The 21,181-nt window shown below is 40.4% G+C and overlaps 1 protein-coding gene across 1 annotated transcript in view; it reads right to left on the reverse strand.

Annotated features, from left to right (window-relative positions):
- The window catches only part of CYP7B1 (cytochrome P450 family 7 subfamily B member 1), a 152,623-nt gene that overhangs the window by 56,673 nt on the left and 74,769 nt on the right, over positions 1-21,181 (reverse strand). The window lies entirely within an intron of this gene.

A 21,181-nucleotide genomic window follows, 5' to 3' on the forward strand; every position in this document is an offset into this window, starting at 1 on the left:
GATTTTTTTTTACAGAGAGGAAGGGAGAAGGATAGAGAGTTAGAAACATCGATGAGAGAGACACATCAATCAGCTGCCTCCTGCACACTCCCTACTGGGGATGGGGCCGCAACCAAGGTACATGCCCTTGACCGGAATCAAACCTGGGACCTTTCAGTCCACAGGCCGATGCTCTATCCACTGAGCCAAACCGGTTAGGGAAAAAATTTGTATTTTTGATATTTATTTTATATATTTAAATGCCATTTAACAAAGAAAAATCAACCAAAATATGAGTTCGCGTGTCATCTCTGACACGCATATCATAGGTTCACCATCACTGCCTTAGGAACTAGTTTTCAATAATATTATAGCAAAAGACCATTTATAAATAAAATTCTGGTTTTGCTTTGATTTGTTTTGCATTTTATGTGTCAGCTTGTGGTGGTCCCTCCTAGTCACAGTGATTCAAGATATGCACATTAATAATAATAATATTAATAATAACGCCAATGGTATGGATTTACATGCAATAGTTAAAGATACTAGGCTATTCCCTGTGACCCAATACTTCTGATGGTCCACTATGTTTACAGCATTCTCTGCATCACAGCACAGCCCTTTCCTGCCCCAAACACACACACACACACACACACACACACACACACACACACACAGATTAAGCTACCTATCTTGACCTTCCATTTGCTCTAGGCTCTTGGAGTATCTCCATCTTTCGTGGGCCCTGGTGTCCCAGACAAGTTTCATGGGGCTGTGTTCTATTCTGATATTCCCTCTCTTGTTTTTAGATAAATCAGCTTGGCAAACACTGTTCTGCATAATGTTTATTCAATTTTTCTAATCCTAACTCTTGACCAAATTCCTCCTGGCCTTCAACTCTGAGCAGGAAGTGAAATGCCCTTGCTATATTTCCCTGTCTGAACTTGATTTCAGATGGCCTCCCACCTCCTCCATCCTCTCTGGGTTCCTTCCCATTGATAACTTTCCACTGTAAATGAGATAATATGTTATTGAGCATTGACCTATGAACCAGAATGTAGGCGCGCATCCTGTGTTCCCTTGCCCTGGTCTTGGTCCCTGTCTATCTATTATTAGCACTACAGGCACTTCCTAGGAGCGAATGTTAACAATACCTTTTGAATTTCTGCAATTCTTGCCATTGTAAGTCTGGTGTGGAAGCTAAAGCAGAAAGCATAACTCAAACAAACCAGTGTTTTGAACAGAATTGTGACCTGCAGGTAATTCATGATTCTATTAATGGTTTGTTCTTTCCTGCTCTGGGTGAGATATTAGCCACCATTGTGTCTTTAACCATAATAAACGGGCAGATGAGGTGACAGTGGAAACAGGTCCTTGATTAAAAATCAATGCCCTGCAAACCTGCAAATTAGATAATCAGAGTAGATGGGGCAGTTTCTCACAAACATACCAAGGCCATAGACCACACAGGCAATAAACAGCACAGGTCTAAAGGAATTGAGATAAGTAACGTTTGGGAAAAGTACACAAATAGCTTTAAAAAGACAATGGTAGCTGATATCCTTCTAAAGTCTTAAAAACAGCAAAAAATATGGGATCCCAAGAACACCAGGCAGCCCACGGGAGCTCCGTTTGGTCCTTCCCTCCTCTACCCCTCCGGGACTAAGCAAAGTTTCACAATCTTGTTGCCAGAGCCAAGAAGTGAATGATCGACACTAATGGGATTTTTAATCTTCAACCTAATTAATTTGTTAAAATTGAGGCTCACTAGGAAGAATCAGCACAAAGGAATTAATTAAAGCAAAGGAATTTTTGCTGGATTGAACAGCTGACTACTGACTATAGCCCTGATACACACAGAGACAGATATTTTACATTCATTTTCACTTTTCTCTTGTGTGCTTTGCTATTTCCATTTGCAAAAGAGCCTCTTGTGTGCTTTGCTATTGCCATTTGCAAAAAAAGCTGAGTCTGCCCACCTCTGCCATCGGCATGGGCAACACTGCACTGCTATACAGGAGACTTCCTTGCCTGTCACACTATATACCCTTGACCTTGTTGGACCTGGTTTGTCTGGCATATGGCAAGTGTTTGATACATGTTTGCTGAAAGAATGAATGTGTGAATGAGTAAATAATTATAACTTTAAAAATTGGTGGCAATAAGCGATGGCATTAATGTTCCAGCTTACTTTCCTTGCCTGTGGTTATTCCATGAAAAGAGGCAAAGATAAAACAAAATGGGCATTTTCTTCTTTACAGAAAGAAAGCAAACTGATGTTTACAACCTTATATAGCATGCAGACCTAACTCTGAGCAGACCCCCTATCGATTCCAGGTACACCTGAGGTGCTATTAATGCAAAATAAAGCAATACCTTTGTTTTGGATCAGAGAGAACTGAAATATTTTTTTATGAGTCAGTTTTGTACAACTTAATATATAGCTATACACAACTCTTCAACTATACGTACAGCTGTCTACAAGTATTCAACTACATGCATATCTATGTACAACTATGCAATTATACAATATGTTCAGGAAAGCAGTATTTGTAAATTTTATCACAAGTTCCCCTGACTTCATATCATTGCACAATGATCACAACTTAAAGGTTTTTTATGGTTTGGTTGGTTTCTTACAGCTGGAGGTCCTAGCCATGAATAGTAACTAGTAGATAATATTCTGCACAATAACAGTTTCAATCCACTGAGTTTCATAAGCTGCTTGTCAGTATTCTTTTTTATTCCTTTAAACTTGGCAGCTTAGGCAACTTTATCTTCAAACTTTAGGACAAATCATCTCTCTAAATAAATAAATAAGAGCGGTAATTCCCAAAGTCACTATAGGGTTTGTTCTTGCACTGACTTTCATTCTTTAACAACTTTTAAAAAAGTATCTACAGCACATCGCCAACAACAGTGCCAGACAATGGACATATGTGTAATGAACAAAACACAGTCTCTTCTCTGAGAGGTCTGTAGCTGATACGGGAAGTAATAAAAACCATATTATTGTACAACGGAGCAGTTGCTATGAGGAGGTGTCTATTGGCAGCGGGAGAGAAGACAGCAGGGACCCTCTTGGGGCAGGGAAGGGGGTGGAGGAGGCATCACAGGACAATGGCACCTTGGAGAGTAAGCAGAATTCAGCAGATGGAGTAGAAGACTGAAGAGAAGGAATCAGCACAAACCAAGCATGGGGGTAGAACTGGTTGTGGGTGGAGAGAGAACACAGGATAGGGCGGAGAAGACAGTCTGATGTCTGGAAACCAGCTAAAAAGATCTAGACCAGACTGGAAAGGCAGTAAGTCATTGAAGGTTTCTGATTAAGGACAGGATTTTCAATCCCTATGGCACCACTGAGAAAAACAGGCAAGAGAGAGGAAAGGTTGGAAAATCCTGGGAAAGCCCCCGGAGCCCCCTGCTGGGTGGCTTCAGTGAACCAGCACTGGGGAGCTGGGCAGTGCAAGCAGCTGCTCTCATGGCCCTTTGCTTCAGTCAGCTGGAATTTCCCAGGGCTCTCAGCTCATTAAAGCAATGCAGCATCTCACCTCTACCTATAGACCTACTGGGAGAAATCTACACAAACATACCTTGACTTAACAATTGGCGACTCCTTAATTGCAGACCACCAAAGCCAAGGAAATAGATTGTGTCAGAATGAAGCTGGGCCAGCAAACAAGCCAGGGAGATAAGGGGGCCAGGGTCAGAATGTGGACAAAGGCAAAGGGGTGGAGAGCTGACTGGTAACATAAGATAGGAAGACCAGTGTCAACGAAGGCAAGGATGGGCAGGTAAGCATGGCAGGTTTAGGCCGACAAGTTACAAAGCCTAGGGTGTCAATTAAATCATGGAGTTGCACCAGGATAGAGAAATAACTGAGACCTATACTCTGGGAGCATATAGGTCAGGTGTACTGAGGTCAGGGTCTAGATGGGGGTCTGGGTAAGGACCACCGAACACTCTAAGGTCTGTCTGAGAAAACCCTGCTTTTATATTGACATGTGGAAGCCTGTGGTCAAGTGCGGTGGCTGCACAAGGGCAGGATGATGGGAGGGGCCCACCTTGGGCACAGGCACTAAGGCTGCACTCTCTGCAGAGAACTGAAAAATAATGAATACCTACTGAAAGTTTCTGCTCTTTCTTAGTAACGTGAGCCAACGATTCTAAACAATGTTCATGATCAAATATTCATCCTAAACAAATTTTTGTTGATCTAAATTCTAGACAATTGTTGGGTTTATGAGAATCGGCTCATTTTTGTTACATTTCCTTCATGAACATGGTATTCTGCATGAAAGTTAAATTAGGAGAACTACCAGTTACCCAGCTGTCCCTTCTGACACACCCAGACTCAGTTACACCCAGTTATTTCAAGAGTAAGTTCTAAATTGTTCGAAAGAAGTAAATTAACTTTGAATGAAACTCCTAACCCAGGCATTCTACATAGTTCTTTGTTTAAACAGTAAATTCTAAATAAATCTGATAGCCCAGTGGTTGTATGGTGAAGAAACAGAGTCTGTGTCACAATTCATTTGATGTAACCCCTTGGGGTTTTTATTTGTGCTTCACAGGTTAAACAATGAATTGATGCAAACTGCAAGGTGTAATATTTTCATTTGATAAATGCTAATTTTAGTTCATACAAGAAGTATTTTCTGATTTTGAACAGTATCTATTAAATTGAAATTGATTTTTAATTAATCAAACAACTAAAATATTAAGAAAATACTTATTACAGATTGTTACATAATTTATCATTAAATGGCATTGTCATAGAGAAAAAGGAGTATTAAAAATCCCCTCTGGGGCCCTGCTGGTTTGGCTCAGTGGATAGAGCATCGACCTTTGGACTGATGGGTCCCAGTTTGATTCCAGTCAAAGGCACATGCCTGGGTTGTGGGCTTGATCCCAGGTAGGAGGCGGCCAATCAATGATTCTCTTTCATCATTGTGTTTCTATCTCTCCCTCTCCCTTTCTCTCTGAAATCAATAAAAATATATTTTTAAAAAATCACTTCTGGATGTTAAATACACTAGTTACAATACTGTTTGAACAAAGGTGGTTGAAATGGGGAGTCTGAGAGCAAGAAGTGAGAACATGGCAGCTCCTGAGAGAAACCCAAAATGTTACATATCTACGTTCAGACTGAGGGCAGACACTTTTTCCTGCTGAAATTTACCAAAAAACAAACAAACCAAAAATGACTTTTTTCTAACACAGCTCCAAGGCCAACCCTTAGACGTCTGTGACATTTTGTACTCTTCTGCATGGTGGTGATACATCAGAGGGAGACCTCTCATGGGACCAGAGTCGCTCAGCAGATAAAAGCTACACTGGAGCTCCTTGAGGGCAGGACTGTATGTTTCATTTCTGACCCTGCCAGTCCTATCACAGTACATGGATCAGCTAAGGTATTGACAGAATGAATAAGCAAATGAATAGATTTCAAGGAAAATGAAGGGCTTCTAGCATAAGAATTCCTGTCTTTCTTAAAATTTATCCAATTAGCTTACTTTGTCTTCAGTTTTATATGCATTCTTTCCTCAGCCCTTCATTAATCAATATTTATTGGTACCTACTCTGTGGTGGCATTATTTTAAGCATCGGGAATATGATCGCTGAACAAGCAGTGCTCAGTCCATGGGTAAAGTGCTTCCTGATCACTGAGTTACGTGATCTAACATCTTGTGTGGGACACACCCACGTGCACCTGCCTACACTGGCTAAGCAACCCTGCCAACCACTCGGGAAATAGGGACTAAATGGAATTCCCCTTTAAATCGCACTGAGTGACCAGTTTTACACAGTGTGAAGCCATCCAATGCAAAACCTTCAAAGAACCTCTTCCGAGATTTATGATGGGTCTGAAACTGTGTCCTACTAATTACAAGGGGCAGTCACCTTGGGTTTGGACTCAGAGCTTGTACTCTGGCATTAAACTTACCACCTGGCAGGCAGTACACCCTCAATAAATATTTATTAAATGAATTAATCATATAATATCCATAATGGCTTATTTGCAATATATTAATAATATATAAAATTCTCCGTAATATAGTCTCTATTGCAAGTTGATTTCTCTTACACTCTTCACTCCGTCTTAAATGGTCATTCACGCCCGTTTTCTTTGACTAGTTCACTGCATTAAACGCTGCTTTCCCCACACAGGCTTGCAATTTAAATATGCTAGCAGAAATTCCTATTAATTCCATTCCAAGTATTTGCACAGAACTGATCCACCATAGCCGTCTGCTAATGATGCATCTGTCATTTTATTGACACCCCTAAACAGCTTTATTCTCTTTTCTAATTAAGAGACAAAACTGGTATTGTCAGCTGATGAACCGACATTTGGGGGCTTTTGTTCTAATGTAGAAGGCGGCGCATTATGATGCTAGAACAAAAACTCAGGAATGTTAACAGAAAAGCCCACCAGACAAAATATATTTACATATACAATTTGAATGAAGCTTGTGATAAGCCTCATACACATGCAATATTTTGAGTTACGGGGGGGAAATATATACACTCATGGCAAAATACATCAAAAAGGGGGGCACTTCCTCCCTCCCTAACTGGCCACTGAAATTCAGAACAAAGCCGTCTCCTGGGCTCACCGGACAATCACAAATCCTAAGGAAAAAAGTAAACCTTCTTAAAGCTGACCAACATGATATGCTGGGAAATGTTGTCATAGACATAACCGTAATGTTGAAATAATAGCTAAATAAGAACTAGAAGTTCTTAGAGAAAAATGATAGAAATGAGGTAAACAGCACATTTTTAAGGGCTTTTTTTTTTTTTTAAAAAAAGCAACGATTTCCTGATGATTACATTAGCCAATTGCCAGAAAAATGACAATTCCGTACGAGTACAGGACTAACAGCGCACCAGAACGTTCTCAAGCAACTGAGGAGGACAAGCTGTAAAGGCTCTATCACCATCACATTAAAAATCTAATCTAAAATCAGCGCATGTCAGAAAATTAAGGATTCATCCAAATATTCCCAAAGGTTATGCGCTGAAAGGAATGCATAAGATGGAAACACACTCCTTGATTTCTTTACACAGAAATGTACTGTAAACTTAACTATAAAATATGTCTGTCAGATGAGCTCATTGTTAAAAGCAGCTAGCATACATGTTGGCACACAGTAAGTGTTTGATAATGTTAGCTGTTCTTATTATCATTATTATTGGGATGTCAGAATCAGCTCATTGCCTTTCATGGTTCCTTCCCCCAAGGTTTAAAGGAACCCTAGAAGGATTTCATGTGCCTAAGCCATATACTTCCAGCTAATTCTGTCTCTATCTTCCTTTCTGGATATTTTTTGCTCTGGTTTGGCACTCTAGTTCCAAACTCTGATCTACCTAAATTCTCCCCCTCTGCCTAAATGCTTAGGACTGAAGGTTTGAACTGTATGTCTTGCTTTTATTGTTCATTTCACCCCAACTGTCTTTCAGGTCACTCTCAATCTCAGGAACTATGGGCAAAATCTCCCCCATAGTCCAGGGCTATGCTCAAATTCCAGCTTGTGGAGAAGCAGAGTTCAGGTATGCTACAGGTGAATATCATTTCATTAAGTCTGCTCTCAGCCTGCACCAAGGTTGAGAGGCCACCATCGGCCCAGCTACTGTAAGCCCCTAAAACAGTCAGATCTTAGTCTTCTGCTTAGAGACGCTTCTAGGGTTCTTGTGGTCACTAGTCTAGCAGCATTTACTTAGCATCAATTCTTTATCCCAAGGAAAGTCAGAACAGAAGAAGGTACCTTATCCTGATTAAAAAACAAACTCCTTCTGTGACAACAAAACCAACTTCTTAGTTAAAAATAAGATGCTGGCTCATTTGCTGGGATGCAGTAGACACCCATGGGATGCAGTAACCACCATCCTCAGGGGAGCTGCCATGTGCAATATGACCCAGGTTTCAGTTGATTGGTCCAGGGTGGGTATCTCACTCATGCTGAGCCAAGCTGAGCCTTTTGGACAAGCCAAGACGTGGGGCGCATGTGGTGATATTCAGAGGAAAGCAAAACAGTGTCAACAGTCAGTATGTGGTCGCACAGCTGCTGCTGGGATGACTGTTCTCTCCATAGAGAAATAAAGAGGGAAATAAAGAGGTACCGAATATACGGTGATACCCGGGTCTGTATGCAAACATAACTGATGTCTCAGGAGGATCCTATCCATGTTATGAGTCCTGCATAGACCTTTCATATCCCAAAAAATAAGAACTATTATATTATCCGAACTTGGGGAAGCTGCTTTTGTTAAAGAGTAAAGTGATATATACTCAAAGCCATTATATAGACACATGTGTGTATGTCTATCTATCATCTATATGTCTGTCTATCTATCTATCTATCTATCTATCTATCTATCTATCTATCTATCTATCTCAGAAAGAGAGAGAGAAGCAAAGAGATTGTGATGCCAGTTCCTGAAAAGGAAGAGAACATAATGGCAATGGACAAGGAACACTTTGTAAAGTATATGATTGTCTAACCACTATGCTGTGCACCTGAAACTTATACAAAATAATACTGAATGTAAACTATAACTGAAAAATAAAATTTAAAAAGTGCATATGGTTGCATTTCTATGCCAGTCCTTATATGTATTGAGTTTTTAGGGGGCAGGAAAGTTAGAGTTGATGGTTCATAGACCTGTGAAACATTCATAACTTTTTTTTTGTTGAACTTCAACTTCATTAAGTTAGTAAAACTAGACTGTGTACTTTCTTTCTTTTTTTAAATATATTTTATTGATTTTGTACAGAGAGAAAGGGAGAGAGATAGAGAGTTAGAAACATCGATGAGAGAGAAACATCAATTTAGCTGCCTCCTGCACACTCCCTACTGGGGATGTGCCCGCAACCAAAGTACATGCCCTTGACCAGAATTGAACCTGGGATCCTTCAGTCCGCAGGCCGATGCTCTATCCACTGAGATAAACCAGTTAGGGCTGTCTACTTTCCTCATGCATGCATTCATTCATGCAATAGCCAGCGTAAAGGATAAAGGACTGACCAAACACAGTCTCTGCTTTGGATTGAGATTCCTGACTTATGGATGTCGATAGATAGAGATTTCTTCTGTCACTGCTACTTCACTGACCAGGGACTAGGGTTCACTAACAGGAAACAGTGAGAAAGCCCTTTGTAAAAGGAAGAGATTGTGAGGCTATAAATATATGCCCAGCTTAAGCAAACATCTGTGAGTCTTGACCACCTTAGGTGGTTCCCGAAATCCCTAAACTAAGCAGGCGTCCTTCCCTGGGATGTGTGCTATGTAGACAAGTGGAAACAACAGTGCACATATTTTCTTGCTTTTGAAAATACTTTCTGTTGCTATCACTTAAATATGCTTCTTTAAAAAAACCATGTGAGGCAAAAAGGCTCAACTCCGTGAATGCTAGCAGAGATGGCTCAGTTCTTCTTAATAGAAATTGTTGTTTTTCAACTTTTTTCTTGCTCTCTAATTTCTACTTCTATTTAACTTTTATTTTATTTTCAAGGCAACAGAAAACCTCCCCCCTGCAGTATAGTAGATCCCCCATTAAAAAGCAAATAAAACAAAACAACTCTTTCCCCTCAAACAGTTCTTTATCCAGACCTTCATTTTCCTCTCCAATGTTGTACATGCCAACCAGTTAAGCCTTCCTTTGGAATGAAGTCTTATTTTCCTCAGATGTTCCTTTGGGCTAATCCCACTGATAAGCTGGTCTTTTGTCTTCTTATCAGAGAAAAAAGTGATAGTCCCTGCCCAACCCAGGTCTGTGAATGGAGGAGGAAATTACCAAATTTTCTACTTTATTTAAATTAAAAACATAAAATCAAACCTGTGTCCTGCAGCGCTGGGGCATTGTTTTATTTAAAATATAGACGTTTCTATGATTGATTAGAATTCACAATAAACCAATGCACGGGCCTGTTGAAAATTAAAAACACAGCCCTAGCTGGTTTGGCTCAGTGGATAGTGTTGGACTGTGGACTGAAGGGTCCCAGGTTCGATTCCAGTCAAGGGCACATGCCCGAGTTGTGGACTCGATCCCCAGTTGGGGGCATGCAGGAGGCAGCCAATCAATGATTCTCTCTCATCACTGATGTTTCTCTCTCTCTCTCTCTCCCTCTCCCTTCCTCTCTGAAATCAATAAAAGTATATTTTTAAAAAGAAAATTAAAAACACAGAAAATAAAGGTGTTGACAGTCGTCAGTGACACAAATTTCCACTGCTTTAGCCAGAAATGTGGTTCTAATAAAGCACATTATATGGAAATAAAAAGACACAGATGATCCTGACTATTACATGCTCTCACTTTTCCTGAGCTTTTAAAATTGAAATTAAAATTTGAAGCAATACTTAATGATGCTATGTTACATTTGTGAGTAAGATTTTCTCCAGCATCCTCCACTCCCATTTTCCACAGTGTGCTCATGCCATTTTAAACTCTGCACGACTGCAGTCAACGGCACTCAGGTCCACTCTATTTGCACCTGCCTCCAAGCCCAACTGCCTCCTTTGTGACCCAGATGTCACCCAACATCCACCCCACACACAAAATCTCCCCCTTTTTAGTGGAAATTATTTCAATTGTTTGGAGAATTGTTTGAATTAAACTGCCTTCGTTTTTGTCTCCTGATTAATTCAGAAATGCATAATAATACCAAGCAAAATTACTCCTAGATGTTTCTCTAAAGAAGATACACAAATGATGAATAAGCACAGGCACGGATGTTCAATATCATTGGTCATGAGAGAAATGCAAATCAAAAGCATGATGAGATATCACTTTATGGAAACTGGCTGATCCTCAAAAGGTTAAACGCAAAGTTATCATACGACCCATCAATTCCACTCCTAGGTATACCCAAGAGAAATAAAAACATACCTCCATGCAAAAACATACACATAAATGTTCATATCAGCATTATTCACTTTAGTCAAAAAGTAAAAGTAATCCAAATGTTCATCAACTGATGAGTGGATGGAGCAATGTGGTATATCCACACAAGGGCATATTAGTCACCCATAAACAGGAGTGAAGCACAGATACATGCTACCATATGGGTGGACCTTAAAAACATCATGCTAAGTAAAAGAAGCCGGACACAAAATGTAATATATTGTATGATTTAATTTATACAAAATACCTAGACTAGGCAGGGTCCTAAGTTCATAGAGATAGAAAGTAGATTAGCAATTACCTAGGAATGAGGGGAGGGAGAATTGGGGATGACTGACCACAGAGTATCTTTTGGGAACAAATGAAAATGTTCCAGAACTAAATAGGGCTGTTGGTTGCACAACCTGCTGAATATACTAAAATCTGATGAATTGTACACACCTTTAAAAGGTGAGTTTTACGGTATGTGAATTATATCACAATTTAAAAAATAAATAAATTCACCCCACCCCATTCTATAGTATCTAAAAATATGTGGCATATAACAGATGCTCCAGAAATGTAAATTTTTCTTTAAAAATGTACTCCTTGGATAATTCAAAGTTTCTTCAAGTATTTTTCAAGTGTGTGTTACTCTGCATAGCTGGGAAAACAGCTCCACCTGCTTTCAGCACTGTGAAAGGAGTAATAAATAATGAAAGCCTCACTCGTTCATGGTAGGTCTTTTAGAATAACTCTCCCATTTCACTAGATCTACCTAAGGTCGTCCGCAAGATTCTCCAGCGTGAGGTATCTGCTAACTGAAGCTGGTAGCGCAGGGAATGGAGACAGGGCACGCTGGTTCAACGGACAGATGCAGGTCACATCCCCCTTCCCAGCTACCTCATCCCATATCACAACAGGGACAAGTACATTTAGTCCCAGAAAACTATACTTAGCCATCGTTCCTTCTGCTGTCCGGGCCTGACTCAGGGAGAGCCATGGTGATCCTATAGATGTCTGCACCTGAAATCCCACATTCAAGCTGGATCGCTGTGCCTAGGACAGTTCTGCAGCCACTCCTGCAGGAACGCTGTGCCCTTCCATAGCTGCCACCGCTCCCAGCAAAGCTTGAGAGACTCGGGTGCCTGTAGTGACTGCAGTGAACATGTGAAAAGCATTTAAAACTAGCTTCCTGTGAAGCGCTTCCATTTTCCAGGCCCCTCTTCATGCTTTCTTTCCTCCCTTCCTTTCCTTCTTAAAGTTCACTTATTTATTTTGTAATAAGTACTTATTTTTATGGACTATATGCCAGACCTAATACTAGACGTTGAGGATACACGGAATGAAATTCCACACCTACAAGGAATTTACACGTTGTTTAAAACGCACCACTCCCAGTAACCTTGCCTGGATCCAACTTTTGCTGAAGTGCAGGTTTCTGGAGTTCTGGTTTTCTAGGCACTGGGCGCGAAAAAACTGTTCATTTAAAAATAAATTCTGAGATATTGGTAATTAAGTTAAAAAGCCTTTCATTTCTCTCCTAGTGCTACATTGGTTTTATAAAAATAGCTATGTACATTTTGTTACCTTTAAAAAATATGCTTATTTGTTTCCAAATATGCTGCATCCCTTTGAGATAAATTCTCTAAAATACATATGAACATCAAGCTTTAAAATATAAGTTGCCCTGGTTGGATGGCTCAGTTGGTTGGAGCATAGTCCCATATACCAAAAAGTTGTGGGTTCGATTCTCTCTCACACTGATGTTTCTCTCTTTCTCTAATATATATATATATCTCCTTGGGATTATATATACATATACATATATACACACACACACACACACATATATACATATATACACATATGTATATATGTATGTATATATGTATCTGTGTATATATGTATAAATATACGTATAATATATATATCCTTGGGATTATATATATATATATATATAGATAGATAGATAGATAGATAGAGAGAGAGAGAGAGAGACCTACCAAAGCACATTACTTAAGAAATAATTAAGTAGCCGAAACCGGTTTGGCTCAGTGGATAGAGCGTCGGCCTGCGGACTGAAAGGTCCCAGGTTCGATTCTGGTCAAGGGCATGTACCTGGGTTGCGGGCACATCCCCAGTAGATGTGCAGGAGGCGGCTGATCAATGTTTCTCTCCCATCGATGTTTCTAACTCTCTATCTCTCTCCCTTCCTCTCTGTAAAAAAATCAATATATTAAAAAAAAAAGAAATAATTAAGTAAATACTTAAATACACTCAAAATACTCATAACTGAATTCAATCTTAGTTTTAGAATTTCTTTAAAGAGGAGGGGAAATTAATAATTCAATGCACCCACACACATAGCTCTGCTTTATTGACAGGAACCATGAGGACCTAGCTTATATAATAACACAAATAGACAGAGATATTATTATCCCCCAAATCATGAAAAGCATAATACATCCCTTCTTCCCTACTGTTATTTATTAATTACATCAGTCCATGTTGAAATATCCACTGTCTCCATTGATTACACCCAACCCTAATTGAGTAATGTCTAGCAGAAGAATTATTTGATTCTGAATTTCAACTGGAATCACCACTCTTGAAAAATGCCTCAAGTTAATTGCAGTTATGTTCTTACTATCTTAAAATATATATTTGCTTCATAAATAAGGAGAAATAGATCTTGATGTAATATTCTTTTTTCCTAATTCTAAAAAGAGTCCCAGCACTAAATATTCTTTAAAATAAAACCATCGAATTTCCCATGTTTAGGATAAAATGTACTATTCAAGAAGTAATGAACACTAATCACCAAGCAGAAAACACCAACCAACCGGAAGGAATATATGCACCCCTATGTCCATAGTGGCATTATTTTCAATAGCCAAGATCTGGAAACAGCCAAAGTGCCCATCAATACATGACTGGGTCAAAAAGCTGTGGTACGCTTACACAATGGAATACTATGCAGCTATAAAAATGAAGGAATTCTTACCCTTTTTTGACAGCATGGATAGACCTGGAGATTATTATGCTAATCAAAATAAGACAGTCAGGTAAAGACAAATACCATATGATCTCACATATTTATATTATATTGCTATATTTGGAATATAATGAACAAAATAAACTAATGAACAAAATAGAACCGGAGACATGGATACATAGAATAGACTGACAGATATCAGAATGGAATGACAGATATCAGAGAGGAGGTGGGTGGGACAGACAGGATGAAAGAAGGTGAAGAAAATAGCCAAAGAACATATATGCATAGCCTTGGACACAGACAACAAGTGGTGAGGGCCAGAGGGATGGGAGGGTGGGATCTGGATGGAGGTGGGCAAAGGTGGGGGGGGATGGGGACATCTGTAATAGTGTCAACAACAAAAAAAAGTAGTGAACAAATCCAGATGTTATTCATTTGAGGAGTTATAGGGCTAAGCTTATTTATAGCCTACTTTCAAGTCAAGAAACTATACGGCCCTTTTCTGCTTAGAAAATTATGGTTAAACACAGGGCACATACACACAATCACCAATAAAAAGCCTATGCTCTATTCTTTCCCATATTTAAAGAAATAACATGCATTTTCAATAACACATATGTTGAGCTGTGGTTGAAGAACTATTTGAGACTTGTTCTACTGAAAATGAACATATTAAAAAATTGGACACTGAAGAGATTGTTTTTCAAGGAAGACTGTGTTTCTCCATTAGCTGGAACCACTTCTCCTATTCACTCCACTGTGGGATGTGGATACAAATATCCCCAGGCGTTCACTTTCTGCCAGGACATTCTTAGGGTTTAAGCATGCACATAAGCAATTAGTTTTATGCCTTCCAGTAAGAAATGGAACTAAATACTCATGCTATGAAGGGATTACACATGTGTCACTGTGCACAAAATTCACCACTCCATCTCCCCTCCTGGTTTATTGAACAATTCAGTGCTTTGGAAGGGAGCAGATAGCTCCAGGAGCAAATGTCGTTGAGGGCTAGGGGTGGAGGCAGTTCAGCAATGAGAGTGAGAAAAGTCATATAAATAGTTAAGTATTATTTAAACATTCCACATCAATATCCATAGCTTCTAAATTGACATACACATTTGTCAAAGTTGTATTCTTTACCAAAAAGTATAAATGTCCCAATTTATCAACACTAATTCAACCCTCAAACAGGTCATAGAGCTTGGGAAGTTAAATTGGCTTAGTGCCTATAGCAGAAAATGACATAAAAGCTCTGAAATAAAGACAGTGGATATCAGGGATATCCACTTGTCCTATTCTGACTCCTATTTTGACCACTGTCAAAGGATACAGACGGCCAGAAAAGCAAGGTCCCACTGCCACATGCCCCCAACATATATAGAAACAGGCCCCAATATAAACATATGGTTGTGATGGCAACTGAGGTGGGGAACGGTGGTAATTACAGTTGGGATGTGGATGGCCTCCTAAGTCCTTTTCAAGTCTACCTGCAATAGGCTTCTTTCTGCTCACCAGGGATTTCCAAGTGCCTGAGACATAGTAGGTGTAGAAAAGAAAACATTAAACAAAATAGTAATGGTACAAAATTGCCCTCCACTTCAGTGCACCCTGAGAAACGAACAAGTCTTCCTCTAGTACCAGCAGACGTGGGATCATCAAAGCCTTAAGACTGGACAGGCCCTTACTGCTCCCCAGTCTATACTCCCCCACCTACAGAAGAGGCAAGTGACTATTGCACTAAAGGGCAGGGCCAAAGCAAACCTCATACCTTATAACTTTTAGGCCTTCTCCACCAACTCCTCAATACTGACCACACTTATCACAGAATTGCTGGGAACACCCAAAGGGCTGTACTTTCTGACATACCTAGAATGTGTTTACACTGGAAGGTACAGAGTACAGATATGTAGGGTCTATCTCAAGTAATGGAATCACTCAGCATTAACCTAGTGTCCTCTGTGGGCAAAACATTATTAGAAAAGAAACTCACAGATGAAGTAAAAGAGGAAGGATAATGGAAAAGAATACACAATACACTGACAATAGGAGCCTGCCTAAAATAGCTCCAAGACTATCAACCTTCCATTGCTTCTGATTCCATTCTCATGAAGCAGCCCCTAGAAGACCAGTGTGATCTCCAGTTACCTGGATGTCTGCAAAGGGATGTCCTGGTTAGGATCTACAAGTATTTCTGCCTCTCAAAGAGTCCATCGCAATTACCCTATATAATACAAGCCCAGTGAGCTAACAGCTGAAAGACCAGAAAGACCAGAATGACTGCTTGACCAGTCACTATGACACACACTGACCACCAGGGGGCAGATGATCAACACAGGAGCTGCCCCCTGGTGATCAGTGTGCTCCCACAGTGGGAGCACCGCTTGGCTGACAGGGATGAGCAGTGCTCCCACAGTGGGCCGATCCCCGCAGGCCATGCCCCCCACCAGTGCATGAATCCCGTGCACTGGGCCTCTGGTAAATTAATAAGTGGGCATTCTCATTTAACCACGTCTCTTGTGAGACTGTAAGTGAGCATCAGTCCACAGGAAGATAATCTGTAGTCACGGATAAAGTCAGATGTTTGTACTAAAGAATGGAGTTCATCAGAACCAGAACCAGGCCCTGGAACAGAGGGATGGAGCCAGGGCCACACTCGGGCTTGCCAGACATTTCCCTCAACATCGCTAGCTCAGCTTTCTTAAAGAGCAACAGAAATGGGCCGGGGACATTTCAAAGAATGTCTTAGTGGAGTGAAGGGAGAGAGCAGAAGCTGGGTCATAGCTATTTTTGCCCGGTGTAAGGGCAAAAATAAAGTCAAGCTGGCTTTCTGCAACTTCTCTATCACACTGCATACACCTTCAAAGTCAGCAGAAGAAGGAATAAAGCGTCCTGAAGCTATTCTCTCACCCTGTATAATTAGCTGTATTCTTCACAAGAGCAAGAGACCCAGATTTTTTTTTTCATTGCCTCTGTGTACCGGGCACCAAGTACTGGACTGGTGGTTTCATGATGTGTGCTCAATAAATATTCGAATGGATGGATGTGTGGATGAATGAGTGAATGAGGTTCCATAATTCTTCTAACCTGTTCTCGAGCACCGGTGACTCTTCCAGGGACTAATACAGACTTTTATAGTTAATTGGGGTGACAGATACTTTTCCATTTCCATAACTTCGTATTTAGATTCAAGTTGTTTAGACCTGTCTCTCCAGGGATTGAGGAGGCTGATCAGGACAGCCTTGAGACCTCCTCTTCTTTGCTCCAAGGGTAATGACCTTGTGCAGTCATGCAATCACTGCTCTCCAAAGGGGGCCACATTATGAAGGTTCATGGAGCATAACCAGGAGGATCAAGTATTGTCGTGCAGAAATCCGAGGTCAGAGGCCTGACTGTGGCTCTAGGGAGACAGCTGAGTGTCAAGGGCTTGGGCATGTATGTACATGTGTGTGTGTGGCGGGGAGGGGAGCGGGGGGCACTGAGCCTTCCGAGGCAGGACTCCCTTTTATCCGGACCTGCAAGCTCTGCACCACAGCATTGCTTAACATCGCTGGGCAAGTGAGGCTAAATCTCAGAGACGGCATTTAAAAGCTTCTTTAAAAACAAGAATAAAAACCATTATACAGCCCTGACTGGTTTGGCTCAGTGGATGGAGTGTCAGCTTGCAGACTGAACGGTCCCAGGTTCGATTCCAGTCAAGGGCATGTACCTTGGTTGCAGGCACATCCCCAGTGGGGACTGTGCAGGAGGCAGCTGATCGATGTTTCTCTCTCATCGATGTTTCTGACTCTCTATCCTTCTCCCTTCTTCTCTGTAAAAAATCAAGAAAATGTTTTTTTTTTTAAAAAAAACCATTATACACTTAAAGGTATGGATAGACTGGGGCTGTAGTGAGAAAAGACCATAACATATACATTGGATGGGTTAACAATGAATTTAGACTGTATATTTCAAGAGAGTTCATGAAGATAACGGTTTGATTAAGAAAAATAAAGAATAATGCCACACACACATATACATTTACATAGTTACATATGCATGTGTCTATAATAGGGGTGGGGAAACTTTTTTTCTGCCAAGGGCCATTTGGATATTTATAACATCGTTCTCGGGCCATACAAAATCATCAACTTAAAAATTAGCCTGCTTTCAACAATAAAGATTTTTTTAAAAATTAGCCTGCTATATTTGGTCAAACATTTAATTAACTCACTCCTAAAGCCTCGGCAGGGCCAGTCCAAATGACTTTTAGGGCTTTATACGGCCCACAGGCCAGCCGTTCCCCACCCCTGTTTGTAACATGCCTGATGGCTTTCAAAGCCCACTGGCTAATGGAGCTGGTGCTCCCAGGAATCTTGAGAAAGAGAGGGGGGAGTCTTCCCACTTTAAGAAGGAAAAACTGAGGTTTAAAGTGATTTGCTGAAGGCCAGATGGCTAGTGAAATATGACAAGATGATGACTAGGTCTCTTGATTCACAGACCAGTGTGCTTGTTTAGTTAATCTATCCTCAATGTGTGTTGAGGCTCAGGAGGCAAAATTACCATCAGCTCCATTTCAAAAGGGCAACTAAAAAGAAAGAAAAAGAATAAGGCAATGTGTTCAATCTATTATTTTACTGAGCTCTCCAGATTCTTTACCTGTTGAATATTTCATGAACAAGGAGCCCCCCCTTCAATTGCTTCATTCCTGCCCCAAACTCCTAAGACAAAAATAATTTAATTTTGAACCTTCTGTAGTGTGAGGTGATTAGAAAATATCATCTTCAACAAACTTTAATTATATGCTCAGGGTCAAACATTTGGAACCTTACTTTCATTAAACTGGCACTATCATCAACTCTGCTTTTTATGTTTTAATACAGCTCTTTTTATATTTATCCCTGCCCTATACTCAGCTCAGAAGCAGAACCTTCCAGCTCCTCCCTTGGTCCAGATGAAGGAGAATAAGGAGTTCTGATATAGTTGCTGTTCCGCATGCAGTAGTCTGAAAAGCAATGCCGCCTAGTCTCTGGCTGGATTGTTAGGAAGGTATGGAACTTCGATGAAAACCGAGAATGCCATGAGGCCACAGCAACGCCACTGCGGCCTGCGGACTGGGTCCCTGCTGGACCGCCAAGAGGCCCGGAAAATGAAAGGACGTGTTCAGGAACTCTTACAGCAATTTCACAGAGAAGTTTGATGTCTGCTGAATATATTAAAAAACGAGGTAGTATTTCAAATGCTTCTTATTTCAGTTTTCTCATCATTTATTTTTAGTGTATTTTGCACAAGTATTGACCCGCAACAAATTGGAAAAGGAATAAAAGGACTGGTCCATTGCCACAGATAGTCTGAGAAGCACTGTGCTAGGAACTCCACCAAACCTTCTGAGTCAGGTGTTATTTGGGAGGGATATAAAGATTTTCTAGAAAATCAAAGATACCTACATCTCAATGAGAGAACAAAAGGTAAATATAAAGACACATCTGTTTGATGCAGCCACTAAAGACAGGGAAAGCAGTATGGAGTTTCCTCAAAGAATTAAAAATGGATCTGTCTTATGGCCCAGCGATTCCACTTCTAGGGATTTATGCGAAGAAACCCAAAACACTAATTTGAAAGAGTATATGTACCCCATTGCAGCATTATTTACAATAGGCAAGACATGAAAGCAACCCAAGTGCCCATCAATAGACAAGTGGATAAAAAAGCTGTGGTACATATATACAACGGAAAATTACCTGGACATTAAAATGATGAAATCTTACCATTTGTTATAGCATGGATGCACCAAGAGGGTATTATGCTAAGTGAAATAAGTTAGTCAGAGAAAGACAAATACAATATGGTTTCACTTATATGTGGAATCTGATGAACAAAATAAGTGAACAAACAAAATTGAAACAAACTCATAGACACACAGAGAGAACTGATGGTTGCCAGAGGGGAGGCGTGTTGGGGGGGGGGGGGCTGGGTGAAAGAAGTGAGGGGACTGAGAAGCACAAGTTGATAGTTACAAAATAGCCACGGGGAAGTGAGTAAAGTAGGAATTATAATCAATAATATTGCAATAGCTATGCATGGAGCCAGTTGTGTCCTGGAAATATCAAGGGGAACACTATGAAACATACAAGGTAGTCTAACCACTAAACTGTACACCTGAAACCAATACAAAATAAGATCGATAAAAACAGTAATTAAAAATATATAAATAGATGGTGGGGGCAAAAGTAGGTTTAAAGCTCTGAGTATGCGAAACTATTTTTTCTTGTATTATTATTTATTAACGATTGTGTTATTTCCCATATGAACAACTATAAACCTCCTTTTGCCCCTCCCTGTATATCTCTGTAGTAACCACGTACATTTTCAAGCATCCGTTGCGTTGTGGTCCTCTGGCTAACGTTTGCACACCTGGGTAATGAGAAGCAAACAATGCAGAAATGGGTGAAGTCAAATGTCAATCGTGTGTCAGGTAAGATATGTAAGACAAACCCAAGATTCCCTATTGACAACAGGGCAGTTTACACTTGAGCTCTATCAGTAATGCTGCCGACTGGAACCAGCCACGCGGGGAAGGGAATGGCTGGGCCTGCCGTCCCTCTGCTTTCTGGGAGGTGGGGTGGTAGGAGCAGGTGGTTTCAGTGCAGCTCCTCATTTGTAAACTGGCTCTGCAAACATAGACACGCAAAGCCACTTGTTCGGCGGCCTCAGAAGACGGGCTAAGGATTGACCGGACATGAGACACAATTACCCTCTCACCCTAGAAGGAGGTCCCTGCAGGTTGGGGGTGATGGATATCAGTAGGTCAGGATGAAAACAGCCAGCGGCAGCTGCTGCCTATGTGGGGAGGACGGGAGGGAGCAAGAGAAGGTTTTCATTTTCGGATCACTTCTCTCACCAGTACTGAAATTAACTTAAGAAAAGTACTGATCAGGTTACCACTAATATATTTTCTTTAATCCCTCATGTTCTTTTAGATTGTTAAGTTTCTGTCATTTTGGAGGAAGCATTTTAAGTTATCATCTTTTGAAAGTTGTACTTAAAAAAAAAGAACAAAATAAAATATATGGAAAATTCCTTTTTGTTGGGGGGGATAGTAGGCCTAATGACACTGAGTTTGATTACCTTGATATTTTGTAGGCATGTAATTTCATGGGCAGACAATGGATGTGTTATCAACACTCCAACAGTTTATTTCCTGTTCTCCTAGGTTTCTCCAGCATTTGTGACAATGCAGACTCCCTCTGGTGGCCAAAATAATATATGTAAATCCACAGGTTTCTTAAAAAGGTTATGTTTGTAATCCATCTATTTTTAAAAAGAAAATATTTATTT

Source organism: Myotis nattereri (genome assembly GCF_964212035.1).
Source record: "Myotis nattereri genome assembly, chromosome: 17".
NCBI classification, from domain to species: Eukaryota; Metazoa; Chordata; class Mammalia; order Chiroptera; family Vespertilionidae; genus Myotis; species Myotis nattereri.